This window comes from Odocoileus virginianus, chromosome 6 (genome assembly GCF_023699985.2).
Source record: "Odocoileus virginianus isolate 20LAN1187 ecotype Illinois chromosome 6, Ovbor_1.2, whole genome shotgun sequence".
NCBI classification, from domain to species: domain Eukaryota; kingdom Metazoa; phylum Chordata; class Mammalia; order Artiodactyla; family Cervidae; genus Odocoileus; species Odocoileus virginianus.
Window position 1 is genome coordinate 38,576,608 of NC_069679.1, and position 13,342 is coordinate 38,589,949.

The 13,342-nt window shown below is 41.6% G+C and overlaps 1 protein-coding gene across 2 annotated transcripts in view; it reads left to right on the forward strand.

Moving 5' to 3' along the window:
• The window catches only part of RORA (RAR related orphan receptor A), a 778,196-nt gene that overhangs the window by 681,221 nt on the left and 83,633 nt on the right, over positions 1-13,342 (forward strand). The gene's annotated exons all lie outside the window — the stretch shown is intronic.

The window sequence follows — 13,342 nt, forward strand, 5'->3', positions numbered from 1 at the left end:
AAAAATATCATTGTACTTCCTCATCTGTGACCCTGTATCTCTAAGAACTTGGGTTTCATTGAACATTTATTCAGAAAGATCGCAGTTCATTATAAACCAGCATGGTATGATGTAAGCACCTTAACTTATTTCCTTTTTGTGTGGAATCTCCCAGTGGGGTTTGATAATATTAGGCAGTTGCACAAGTGATAAAGGAGTTTGAAAAGTAAATCTCATAGGAGCTGGCACTTGAAATTAGAGCCATGTCTTTTTCAAGAGTGTTTTTTTTTTTTTTTTATAATAAGCACATTGCCTATTTTGCATGTATCTATTTAAGAAATTGGACACCCAATAATATACATCCATTTATTCTCCTAAAACAGAAAATTGTGGAACACCATCTTCCTGTAACTGAAGTTTTATCCATAATAGCAAGCACCTTCTGAAAAATGATACCATGTAACAAAATAATTGGCCGAAATCTATTTCAAAAGCAATGTTTCTATCACAAGCATAATCATGTAGAACAGAAGTGTTTTTGTTTCCACCACTGCAGAGAAACAAAGTCGTTTAATATGAGTTAAGATGTCTCAAAGTTTTGGCAGACTTTCTAAGCCCCCTGCTGCTGTTGCATTCAGAATCTCTTTTAGAAGTTTCCATGTGATTTCAATGGCTGCTTAGGGGAAATATTGGCTAAACTCCTCATTTTGACTGTTAAGATGGCTTGAGTGTTTTCAGAATGTTTTCATTTGCTAGAAATATGTTTTGCACTCAGGCTTCTCTTGTTGAAGAAGGTTGGTTACCAGCCATCCGATGACGCCTCAGGGTGTTTACAGAAAATGTGGGTGCTGTAGTTATATTTGAACACAGCCCTCCCCCAACAAAGATAGTGTGGTAATCAGCAGAAATGGGGAAACATGTACTTAAGGATTGATGCTTGTAAAGAGGTGCCATAAAGAAACATGGTTGTTCAGATGTAAGACATGACTGACAGCTCTCCTTGTAGGCATGCTAGTAACAATAAAGTCTAGAAGTTCAACATCAAAGCGATCACAGCTTACTCCACCAGTGACTTGCACATCAAAGAGGGAGCGCAAGACAAAGGAAGTGCGCGGAGGTGTGTTTCTGCCTGGTAGCCAGATGTGCACGGGGAGCTCCCAGAGCTCCTCTCTTGAATGCAAAATGATTTTTTTTGCCGATCATAGTTTTCATCTCATAAATGACCAGGAATGTGAAAGGAGGGCAAATGAACGTTGTAATTGCTCCCCATCACTCTAAGTTTGGTTAGGAGAAACTCATCGTCGGAGAGATTGGTCCCTCTGGTTTCCTTAAAGAGCAAATTCCGTACCGACATGGGCAGCTCTGACTTCACCTAATAGGGTCGGGGAAATTATTCACAAGATAAGAGAATACAAATTGGATACATTTCAGGTTGGTTGTTTTGAATTATGCTTGACAAAAAGCTGGACCTAAGTTTCTGGAGTTCTCTCTGTCTCTTAAATTTTTTCAACATTCGCCTTGTGGGTGGATTTTTGCTGAATCAGGTGTGCGTTACCTAACAGGTGTGTGTGATAATGAAATTTAGACCTGTTAAACCGGCTCTTCATTAATCACCAAACCTGTACCTCAATCTCTAAAGCCAATGGTGTGTCCTCCAGAATACCAAGAGTAGAACAGGAAAAAGAGTAGATTTGATTCCCCCCCTCCTTGTTATTAAATTGAAAATAAAATTAACTATGCAAGCATTATGGGTATTTTGAAATAATATGCTTTTTTTTTTTGCTTGCCTTTGAAATCTGGAGTTCTTTTATCATTCATCTTCAGTAATTTACTCATTTTTAAATGCTATTGAAAAATAGTAGTGCTCTGTGTAATCATTAATAAATACAAAGCAGCTTTCTCAAGGCTCTAGGGAGACCTAATAAACACAACTGTGTTACTAATTGATGCTATACGGAGCTGACAAAAGTAGTGCATCGGTAAACAGAAGTTAGAAAGCAAGAAGTTAAAGAACTATAGGGGATTATGTAGACATCAAGGGTTGGAAATTATAATAAGGCCTCTTTAGGGGAGCATTAATTTGCATGTGGCTGAATTAGGACACCCAATTATTTCTGAGGACACTATGAAGAGCTCATCCAAAATGTCCCCGAAGTGAAAGGTTTGGGTGGTTTGGGAGTTAGATGGGATAGAGAGGGGACTGAGCATGTCATATTTCCTATAACTCACCATAGTTTTCCCAGTAGCTTGTTGGAGTAGCTTTCTTTGTCAGGGAGAAAAATGCTGATGAACTCAAGAGTACCACTGTTTCTTTGTTCTATACACACAATTTATGTTGGATTGCCACAATGGAATTTTTTTTAAGCGGGGAGCGCAGGAATGTGGAGACAGAAATAAACCTTTTAAATCTTCTTTCTGTGAACCCCACAAGGACATGAGCATTGAGCGGATTAGAGAGTGGATTTATACCGATGCTATCCTCTACAGCAGTGGTCCTCCACGTGTGATCCGGGTACCCCCGGGGGTCCCCAAGGTCTTTTCAGAGGTTCCAAGAGATTAAAACTCTTTGCATAATAACACTAAGACATTATTTGCCCTTTTGACTGTACTGGCCATTTGCGTTGATAGTGCCAAGGCAGGGTAAAACTCTTGGTGCCTTTGCAGGAATCAAGGCAGTAGTCATTTTCACTATTACTATGGACTCTCTGACAACAAAACATTACCAAGTTCATTTGAGGCTGTCCTGATGAAGCAGTAAAAATTATTAAGCTTATTAAATTTTGACCCTTGAGTACAAGTCTTTTTGACGAAATGGGAGGTCCACAGAAAGCACAGAGAGCGCTTCTGCTCCTCACCGAAGAAGGATGTTGTTCTCCGGGAAAAGTACTTGTGCCGGTATTTGAGTTCCGAGCTGAGCCCGGACTTCCCTGGTGGTCTAGTGGTTAAGACTCCACCTTGCCAATGCCAGGAGATCGGGTTCAATCTCTGCTCCAGGAACTAGGATCCCACATGCTCTTTTGGTACAGCCAAAAAGATTTTTAAAAACAGAAAAGCTGAACTCACTGCTTTTTTGGTGGAATGCCATTTTCTTAAGGGCTTCCCTGATAGCTCAGTTGATAAAGAATCCGCCTGCAATGCAGGTGACCCCGGGCCATTTTCTTGTTAGAACAACTGACTAGAGTTCTCTGACTTACATACATGTCCTACATTTTCTCAAAAATGAATCAAGTAAGCCCATCATTTTAAAAAAATGTTTGTTGTTTAGTCTTTAAGTTATGTCTGACTCTTTTGCAATTCCATGGCCTGTAACCCGCTTGGCTCCTGTGTCCATGGGATTTTCCAGGCAAGAATACTGGAGTGAGTTGCCAGTTCCTCTTCAGGGGATCTTCCCGACCCAGGGATCAAACCCACATCTCTTACGTTGGCAGACAGATTCTTTACCACTGAACCACCAGGGAAGCCCTCAAGAAAACTGTTACCAGTATCTGTTACCAGTAGATATAAACTTTCAGGCAAATATTTAAATTTTGGAACACCTTTATCCAACACCATGAACTTCACAGTATCCCAATATGTAGAGTTTTCTGTTAATGTAGGTGGTGATATCAATAAATGTGATTATTGGATATAATTCCATTTGGTAATGAAATTAGGTAATGCAACATGTCAGCATCTAAAAGAGCTATGTAACTCATTTATCTAATACTGATACTTTCACAGGCTTCCCTGGTGGCTCAGATGGTAAAGAATCCAAAGGACCAATGCATGCTATTATAAAAATATGGATGGATATAAAAGATCATTCACAGTACAAAGTATACGAATGTATTTGAATTTAATAGAGGGTATAGAAAATTACTGATATAGTTTCAGGTTCCATATTTCAACTAACCTTTAAGAAACTGCCACTCGTTGAGTTTTGGTATAGTATCAAAGCAGAAAATCCAGAGTTACCTGAAAAGACTATTAAAATGCTCCTCCCCTTTCCACCTTCATATCTGCGTGAGGGCAGATTTTCTTCATCTACTTCAATGAAAAGAACACAACAAATCCAGTGCAGAAGCAGATATGAGAATATACCTGGGTTATTTAAGCCAGAAATTAAAGATACAAAAATAATGGCTTTTTTACTAACCTTTTGTTTGGTAAATATCTATTTTTCATAAAAATACCTTGTGTCAATATGTAATGAGTTTATTATTATTATTTTCAAATTAATTATAGATACATATTGTTCAGTGTTTTCAGTTTTAATTTCTTATATGGTACTGATATTTAGCCCACATAAACAAAAGCTCTTATAAGAGCATGAAATAATCCAGACAGCCAGAGTTTGAAAACTGTTCTCTACAATTTAAGAGGCATAAAAGATTTTGTGACAAAGCACAAAGTAACAATAGAGATGGACTTTATATTTAGGCAGAATTTAGCAGACAATTCCCAGGTTATATATCAAACAAAGCACTTTCAAATGTAAGTTCAAGAACAAATTTTCTCATCCCCATTTCTTTATAATATTTTCCTCTTTGTTGGTTGTGGACAGCCATTGCTTATGGTGGCCTTTTTGTTCTCTCACCCTCTTTATTGTTTTAATAAAAAATATGCAAAAAAAAATTTTGTACAATGAGTACAACTTCAGAAGGATCTCAAGTCCTGGTAGATATGAGATGTTTGTCATTAATACGAGTGCTTTGGAGAACTTTATTGCTATTTGTAGAGGTGGAAAACTCGCAAGATTCTGCCACCTCTCAAGTGATGTGCACCTTCCTTTGAGATTCACCAGTCGCATAGATCCTCTCCAAGAGAGAAGAGTTCTACCCAAATAGCCATTGGCACCTAGAGTGTGACAAGAAGGCTGAGTCTTCAACTGACTTCAGATGCACTTGGCAGAATCGGTTCCATTATACTGATGAACTATAGGAAAGTCCGACCTTCCCTGAAACTTCTTGTGAAAAATAATTAGAAAGCAATGCCCAAATGCTTGTTCTTAATTTTATAATCATGGCCTTTTGTTGCTGGGCCATCGGCCTCTTTGTTGTTATCAAATAAGGGGCACACAGTTCTTGGCTCCATTTGGTTTCCTTTCAGCAGATGGTCAGTTGACTAGGGGCAAAGGCATTTTGACAGATCTGCATTGCCAGGGTCTTTTTTCTCACTCCTGCAGCTAAGAGAGGAATTGGTGCCTCTAGAGCCAGCTCAGTGTCAGAGTAATCAGAACCCCTCACTCCCGTCATGGTTTTATTAACCAATTAAAGGTTAAGCTGAAACATGTGTAAATGGAGGTTCTGCAATGGTCCAGAGCGAGCCTGGCCAGGAGAAAGATCACCTCATTTCCCCTTGGATCTACTCAAAATCAGGAGGGCTGAGGAGAGCAGGAGAGTAAGGTGACCTCGCTTCAGAACAACACACGGTGATAACATGAGGGAAGGATGGGAGTGGAGAGGAAGGAAACGAAGATAGCATCCTGTCTTCCTTAGAAAAGCTGTGGGGAAGGCCAAGTCCTCACCTCTGTCAGAAGGGTTAGAGATTCAACTGCAGGCCTACTCATGGTTACAGAGAAAACAAAATTGCCTCCAAATCTCTGAGATAATTAATTCTCTCTGAAGTAAAATGGCCCTTCATAGACACTGTATTTTATTCAATTTCTAACATTTTCCTCCTAACTTAAAATCATAAATTTTATATGTTTAGCTTTGCATTAGTCAGTAGTTTTGACCCAGGCGTAGAAAAACTAAAAACCCCAAAAGGCATTTTTTTTCTTTACTTGATCTGAGAGTTGTTTACTGTGAAAATTCATCAAGCTTACATTTGTGAGTCGGGCCTATTTCTGTGTATGTTGCACTTCGATAAAAAGCTTACTAAAAGGTGGGGGCATTCTAGTACCCTTTTGTAAATAAAACGCTCACAGTACTGAAAATATTCTCGAGACTCTAAGCTTTGGGATTTTTCACTGACTTAACACACATTTTGTTTATTCTCAATTCCTTCATACCACCACTTCATAAACAGAAGACTGAATCTGTGACCTGATGCAAGAACTAATGGCATTTGTAGATTTCAACTACATGTACAGAGGCATAACTGTATCACAGTAGCCACTTTACATTGTTCTTTCCTTTTCTTTTTTTCTAATGTTGGCTTTTAACGATCCAGGAGGAAGATAGGAGGAGAAAGTGAGTCAGTTGATACTTCGCTAAAGGGTCTGGGTTTAGGTAAGGATGGGCTGAGCCCACTGGCTGTGTTTTCAAAGTTTATCATCCGTTTTCTCGGTGCTCCCAGTGGTCACCTCGCTTAGCAGCCGAGGGCAAAGTTGCCCCTGCCCTCCAGAACTTAAAGGCTAATGGTGCCTCTTTCCAGACCACCTCCTCTTCCCTCTTCCTTAAACTCAGTGTTTCCTCTTGTATCCCATTCTCTCCCAGGTCTTCCAGGTGATATGAGGGAAACAAAGAAAGAAAGAATATAAGAAATTTGGCATAAGTATAAGACCGTGGATGGATTTGGAAATTTTTCCAAGTAGAAAGTTTAAGTCCCAGTAATACTGCATGCCATGCCAGCTGAAAGATCTTAGGCAAATCATGTAACCTCTCTAAACCTCAGTTGTTGTTGTTATTTTTTAAAGCTGGCAGACAGTTACTTTACAATGTTGGGTTGGTTTCTGCCATACAAAAGCAAGAGTCAGCATAAGTATATGCATATAGCCCCTCCCTCCCAACCCCACCCCTCTAGATCATTACAGAGTTCCAGACTGGGCCCACTGTGTTATATAGCAGCTTCCCATTCATTCTCTACTTTACACATATACCTCAATTATCAACTGTAAAATTAAAGAATAATAACATGAACCTCATGGGTCTTGAAAAGTAGAAAGTAACACATCCAAGGTGCTTTCTACAATGTTTCACCTCTTATAGGTGCTTGGCCCATCGTAGGCAGTGAACAAACATTATGATAAATAATACCATCCACATCATATTCACATGGGGGAATAGGACACACATAAATTTAAAGTCAGGGTAATGACTTCATCCCACCTGATCTCAGCTGACGCACGCTGGCATTTTAACAGGGGCCTTTGCTTGTGCCCAAAGACGTGAGTTATGTGAGCTGGTCAGATAGGGGCTTATGGAAGTCAAACTCTGATGGTATTTCTCATCATACAGCCTAAGAGGTTTTAAATTTTACACCAAGCAAGCCCTGCCACTGTGAACAGTAGTACATGTCCTCGGCCTGTCATTTTTTAAAGTGGTTCCTCTGTGCCAAACTGTGTGAAATGGATTCCCACATTTCATGCCCCTGTGAGCCTTTCATGCCCCCTTGGAGGCAGGGCAACCTATCCACAACCACAGAGCCCAGCACGTAGCAGCCTCTGGAGGTCAAACCTATCTGACTCCTGAGCCTATGCATTGAACCTCCTTGCTACTCTGACCCAACAGAGGGCGTCTCACAGAGATACATGGTACCAGACTCTGGACTTGAGTTGCCAGCAAACTGGGGTTGTGAGCTCCTTCAGAGCACTTTGGTGGAGTGGCAGGTAGGCAAAATTTGCACAGGTATCATTGAGCATCTGCTGTGTGGCAGTACAAAGTGCTCGAAGCAGAGAGAAGGGACGATGGAGTCCATGCCTTCAAGGGGCTCACAGGCCAGTGAGAACCCAAGGGGGAACTAAAATCGTGATACAGTGTAATTGCCAGATTGGAGTAATGGGGCGGGGTGGGGGGGGGTGGGGGGGTGGAGGCGGTTGTTGGAAGCACACAGTAGCAGCCAGAATCAGACTGAGTCAGGAGCAGCTTTCTATAGGAGGCCAAGGCTTAGCTGAGCTGTAAAGCGAAGGAAGGTATTTCCAACAAAGGGTAGAGCTTGTGAAAATTCTCAAAGGCAATACAGCGAGGGAGGTGAGTTTGGGGGCAGCAGGTACTTGAGTGGCCTGCAGGGACTGCAGGAGACGAAGCAGCTAGAGGAGGTGGTGGGGTTCAGACCATGAAAGGCCCCAGCTGTCGCTCTGAGGGGTATGTTCTCTTAAAACAGGTGATGGTAAACCACGGAGGGAGGTCACCCAGCATTTTTAAGGCACATGGAATCGCTAGGAAGAATCAGATGTTCTCAGTATCCTCCTTTCTCTTAATCATTTCAGTGAAGAAAAAAAAAAATACTTTTCGGATGTAGCAAAAGACACTTCTGTGGTACAATTTGGGTTTCTGTGCAGGCACTTCACCTCTCGTGAGCTGTTGATATATGAAAGGCATCTGCCACAAGATTCCTTCGGTGGATTTTTGTGCTTTGCTTGTTAGAAATTGATTCGGGGACTTCATTATGATGTCGCCAAGATGAATGGGGCAGCAGTGTTTGTGCTGCCGGGAGGAGGAAAAACAAGGTTCTCTGGCGCTGCAGTTCAATCACGCTGCTTACAGAAGTAGGGCCATGAAAGGATGGAGGAGCGTGGCTTTGATACTGGAAACCCTGTAGCCCTGTTGGTGCTACAAGCGAATGCTTAAATTAAAGGTTGGAGCCCGCTTTCAAGTATTGACTAGCAAGCAAAAAGCTCAGCCCACACGCGTGCACCTACTCAAGCTTGTTAAAATAAAAATCCACTCTCGGCTAGGCTCGTGTCACAGCCAGCGTAATTATGACATGGAAGCCTGCTGTTTGAATTCAAGAGGCTGGAGCACACGTTTATTTAAAGATACACTTGGTAATCGAATCCGTGTTAGTCAGGACTTAGGCCCAAACTGTGAAGCAGTAAATACCATTGCCAGCTGCCTCTCAGGTTGGTTCTCCTTCATGGATTCAAGATCAACACTTGGCACCAGGCAGACACATCCAGAAGAGAGGAATTTGACTCCCTGACCTGAAAACGGGTTACTGACCTCTCTCAGCTCTCATCTGCCAGTGGGGATAATAATAACCTCCCCCTCAGTGGATTGTTTTGAGGACTAAATGAGATAATACCTTTATGGTGCTTGGCCCATCCCTGAGTGCTTCATAATATAGTGTCTCTTTAAGGTGACTCAATGTATATATTTATTGACATTGTTGATTTGCAATGTTATGTTGATGTCTGCTCTATAGCAAAGTGATTCACTTATACGTATATCCTTTTTTTAAAGTACTCTTCTTACCCATTATGGTTTAGCTGGTGCCAGTGATAAAGAATCCACCCGCCAATGCAAGAGGCGCAAGGGATGTGGGTTTGAACCCTGGCTCAGGAAGATCCCCTGGATAGGAAATGGCAACCCACTCCAGTGTTCTTGCCTGAAAAATTCCATGGACAGAGGAGCCTTGCGGGCTACAGTCCACGGGGTCACAAAGAGTCGGACACAACTGAACGCAGATGCAATGGTTTGATCTCAGGGTATTCAATACAGTTCCCTGTGCTATACCATAGGACCTTGTTGTTTATCCATAATGTAATTTAATTTTATTGTTTATAGATTTTCTTAAACAATGGGCAGGAGTATGACTTACATGCCACCCTTTTTTTGCTGGCTACCGTTGATAAAGGCAGAATAGTCCAGCTATCTGTAATAGCTGTGGGCTTATTAAATTCTTTGAGTTAGACTTCCTACATTTCTGGTGGTTAGATAACATGCTCACAGTATCCAAGTGTTTGGGAAAGCCATGGTAGAAATCTGCAAATGTGAAGTATCATGCCCATTTTGTGATTGGTTTCTCATGTGTTCTTCCCCTCGTCATACAAATTTCAGAGTGATTCTCCCCGCTTGCCCTGTATGAGCCATGTGAAATGCAGGCCAGCATCTTCTCCAACCAGTGAATCCACTTTAAACCCACTTTATACTGAGTTGCTCTCTACATTTACGGCTACTCAAGTTCGTTGTGTCATTTAATCATTAAATTCAGATTATGGGTACTGAAAAACAGAGGAGAGTACACTTGGCATCTTTTCTGCAGAATCTGTGGAATCTCATGCATGGAACTTAGAGCTGAAGCCTCCTTCTCCCCATCTCAGAGTGCTGGAATTTGTGACCCGTGCAGCATGCTCTGGTATATGTAAGTTAGGGCATTATTCTATTTATATAACTCACACTCTGCCATTTTGCATGGATTATTACATTTTAATGAGAAAAGCAGTGAGGTCAGTTTAGGAGTTGGCGTAGTGTTCTGATGAGTTTTGATAACTCCCCAGATGGAAGCATAATTCTGATCGTGGAAAGTGACATAGCTAAAAACAACAGTCCCTTGGCTAGTCGGGCATTTTATAGGATATTTGACACATAGCAACTTCAAAAATCATCTAGTCCAATCTGTACTTTACACAGTAAGTCCTTGGGAGATGAAATGCCCTGCCCAGGATAAGCTAGTGGCAGGTTAAATAGACTCAGCACCTCCTTACTTCTCTTCTAGAATTTTTTTTTTACTGTTTGTGTTTGTGTTTACTGTTTGTGTTTTTTTACTGTTTATGTTTACTGTTTGTGTTTCATTAAGAGATCTGCAAAGACTTTACTGGAAATAATCTTATACCAGAAAGGGCTGTATGAGTGATGTGATAGGTCTGTTTAACTCTTTAGTAACAAGACCACTCATTTTTATCAAAATGCCCATTTGTGTCATTATTTGTATTTTCGTGGAAAATGAACAAAAATTAATTCCAGTTAACAGCAGCATCACAGAGAAGCCCTGGGCTTTCATTTAGTTTTTTAAAACACAGAAAAACACAGGAAACCGCTTCAAATACACCATCACAATGAGTTCAGACTGTGTCAGAGAAGCCCGCAGAACTCTGTCCCTTCCTGCTGAGTACTGTGAAAATCTATCCTCATTGTTTGCTGTGGTCTCCTGGCAAGGGGCACATCGAAATTCCTCCCCAAGGGGGAAAAAAAATAATAGCAGGAACAGTAAATAACAACCCTTAGATAATACAGATGGTTAAACATTTCCAGCATTGATTATATAAAATACTGTTGACAAGCCACGAGCAGGCAAAATAAGGAGAGAGTGGAAAAGATGACTTTTATCTGCCATTCAACTCTGGGCTTAGGAGGCAGGAGCGAAACAGAGCAAAAGACGTGATTAACATGGTAATGTACATCATCACATGCGTAGGATCACAAGAGGGTCCTGAGCCTGAGTGTTATCTGATCTGGGCCGCTCCTGTTACTCCAGAGGAAACAGAAACTCAAAAAGGTTAAGTGGCTGGCCCAGCCTCATACACTTCACAGCAAAGCCAATTTTGGAACCCTGGTCTCCTGCCTGTCAGTCCAGTGTTCCAACAGCTGTAGCATGACCCCCTAATTGAATCTATGACAGGAGTGGCATCAGGGGTACAAGATGAGGCTCATGGATATTTCTCTAAATAGATAGATGTTTTAAAATCATCTCCAAAGGGCAAAAACTTGTTAATTTGATATTGCTTAAAACCGTAAGCTGTCATCAGATCCAGAAAGGAAGGAACTGTTCATGTCTAGTTATGCAACAAATATACTGAGTGCCTGTGCAGTGTTTGTGTGACCTGTGGTCCAGGCTCAGTTATCTTCTCTGTCTTCTCAGAAGGGGATCACTGGATCTGTCCACTTCACCTCCCTTCTGTCTAAGGATGTCATGCTCACATCGTCTCACTGTCCTCTACGTTTTCCTATCCTTTTAATCTAGTCTCTAAATGTCAGTCTCTGTTCTCTTCTTTTCTGGCCAGTGTGGGTTTCTCCTGTTTCTCTTACTCTCCACTCGCTGACGTATTTGCATGACTTTAGCTGCAGTTAATATCTGCTAAATCAAACCATATTGGATTGAATAGCTTCTATTGATTTGTGCATAAAAGGATGCTTCAGCTGGCCAGCCCTGCTCTCTGTCCCTTCTTTGTCACCAGTAGGTTTAACTTACTCAAAACCCTCCTTGTCCTTGTCCCTCTGTTACCCCTGTATTGTTCATCCTCCTCCTGTTCAAGCTGGCTCATCCTTTTGGACTGTCGTTACTATCAACATGATATCTGTTTGCGGAGGTGCCTGAGATTTCATTTACTTATTATTTACTGAATGAGAAGACCAATTGTCATTTTTCTTTGCTGTTGTCCAGTTTTTACTTTTACCCATCACCCCTCCTCAAATTATCATGAGGACCAGAATCCTTATTGTCATGAGTTAAACCATATTGAGTATCTATTCCTTATTTGCTAAAGGGAAGACTTGAATTATGTAAAATATGAGCCTTTGGTTTCTATTGAGAAGGAGGGCACAATGAGCAAGCCACTTTCATTGATTAATTTAATTCAACCAATTTTCTCTGTATAATACCTCTCCCCAGAGAGAAATTAGATTAGATTCTATATGCCAAAAGAAAGAAGTGTGAAAAGCACTAACCACAAAAATTTGATTTTGTAAGTCATATCATCAGCTTATTTTACAGTCTATTTTATACTCCAGGAAATGTCATAATCTTAGTATTTTTTTTTTTAGTTCAGAACCAATCCAACCTGAAATCCATGCATGCGTACATGCTAAGGTTGCTTAAGTCATGTCTGACTCTTTGGACCACAGCCTGCCAGGCTCCTCTGTCTATGGCATTTCCCAGGCAAGAATACTGGAGTGGGTTGCCATGCCCTCCTCCAGGGTTCTTTCCAAACCAGGGATCGGACCCTCATCCCTTATGTCTCCCGCATTGGCAAACAGGTTCTCTACCAGTAGCACCACCTGGGAAATCCATGTGAAAAATATAAAAACTCTCCCATCAACTTTTACCTACTTCTTGGCTTTGTCATTCAAAAGTGTACTCTTCCACCATGCAAAAGAAGCTCTTCTTTTTTATGTATCCTTGGGAAGCATGCAAAATCACCCTGACAGGTTGCTTATAGGAGGATAAGGCTTAGATGCAAGGTACACTTATATTCCCAGAAAAATGAAGGATGCTCTCAGATAAGTGAGCTCTGTGTCGGAGGCCTTACTTAGATTTGGAGGACAGGGAGGCCCTGGAAATGGTCAAATGTGTTCCAAGATTGTACGTGGCTTCTCCCAGGAGTTAACACAGCAAGCTCTGCCCTCCCTGGTCACACCCAGTGTGGACTCGCCACTACCTTGTTGGAGTGGAGAGGGATCCTCTGTCCTCAGAGGCTTTCTAACACTTGGCCAGGGTATATGAATGGAGAGGTTTGGGTCTTGAGAGTAAATCACGTCAATTCCTGTCTTCTTTCCCTCAACGATCCCAGTAATAAAGAGCATAGAAGGAGGATCCCTCACCGCTGCATCACCTCCTGGAGATGTTTGGAGGTTCTCGCAGGTAGGAGGGGCCTTTTGGGCCAATTTTGGCATCACTAGCTGAGGCTGCCTGGCTGTTCTGCCTCCCAGTGGTTGGGGCAAGCTTTATTTCCGCAGAACGGAAGGGTGCCCAGAGGCAGAAGCTACAGCAGGAGATACAGGGC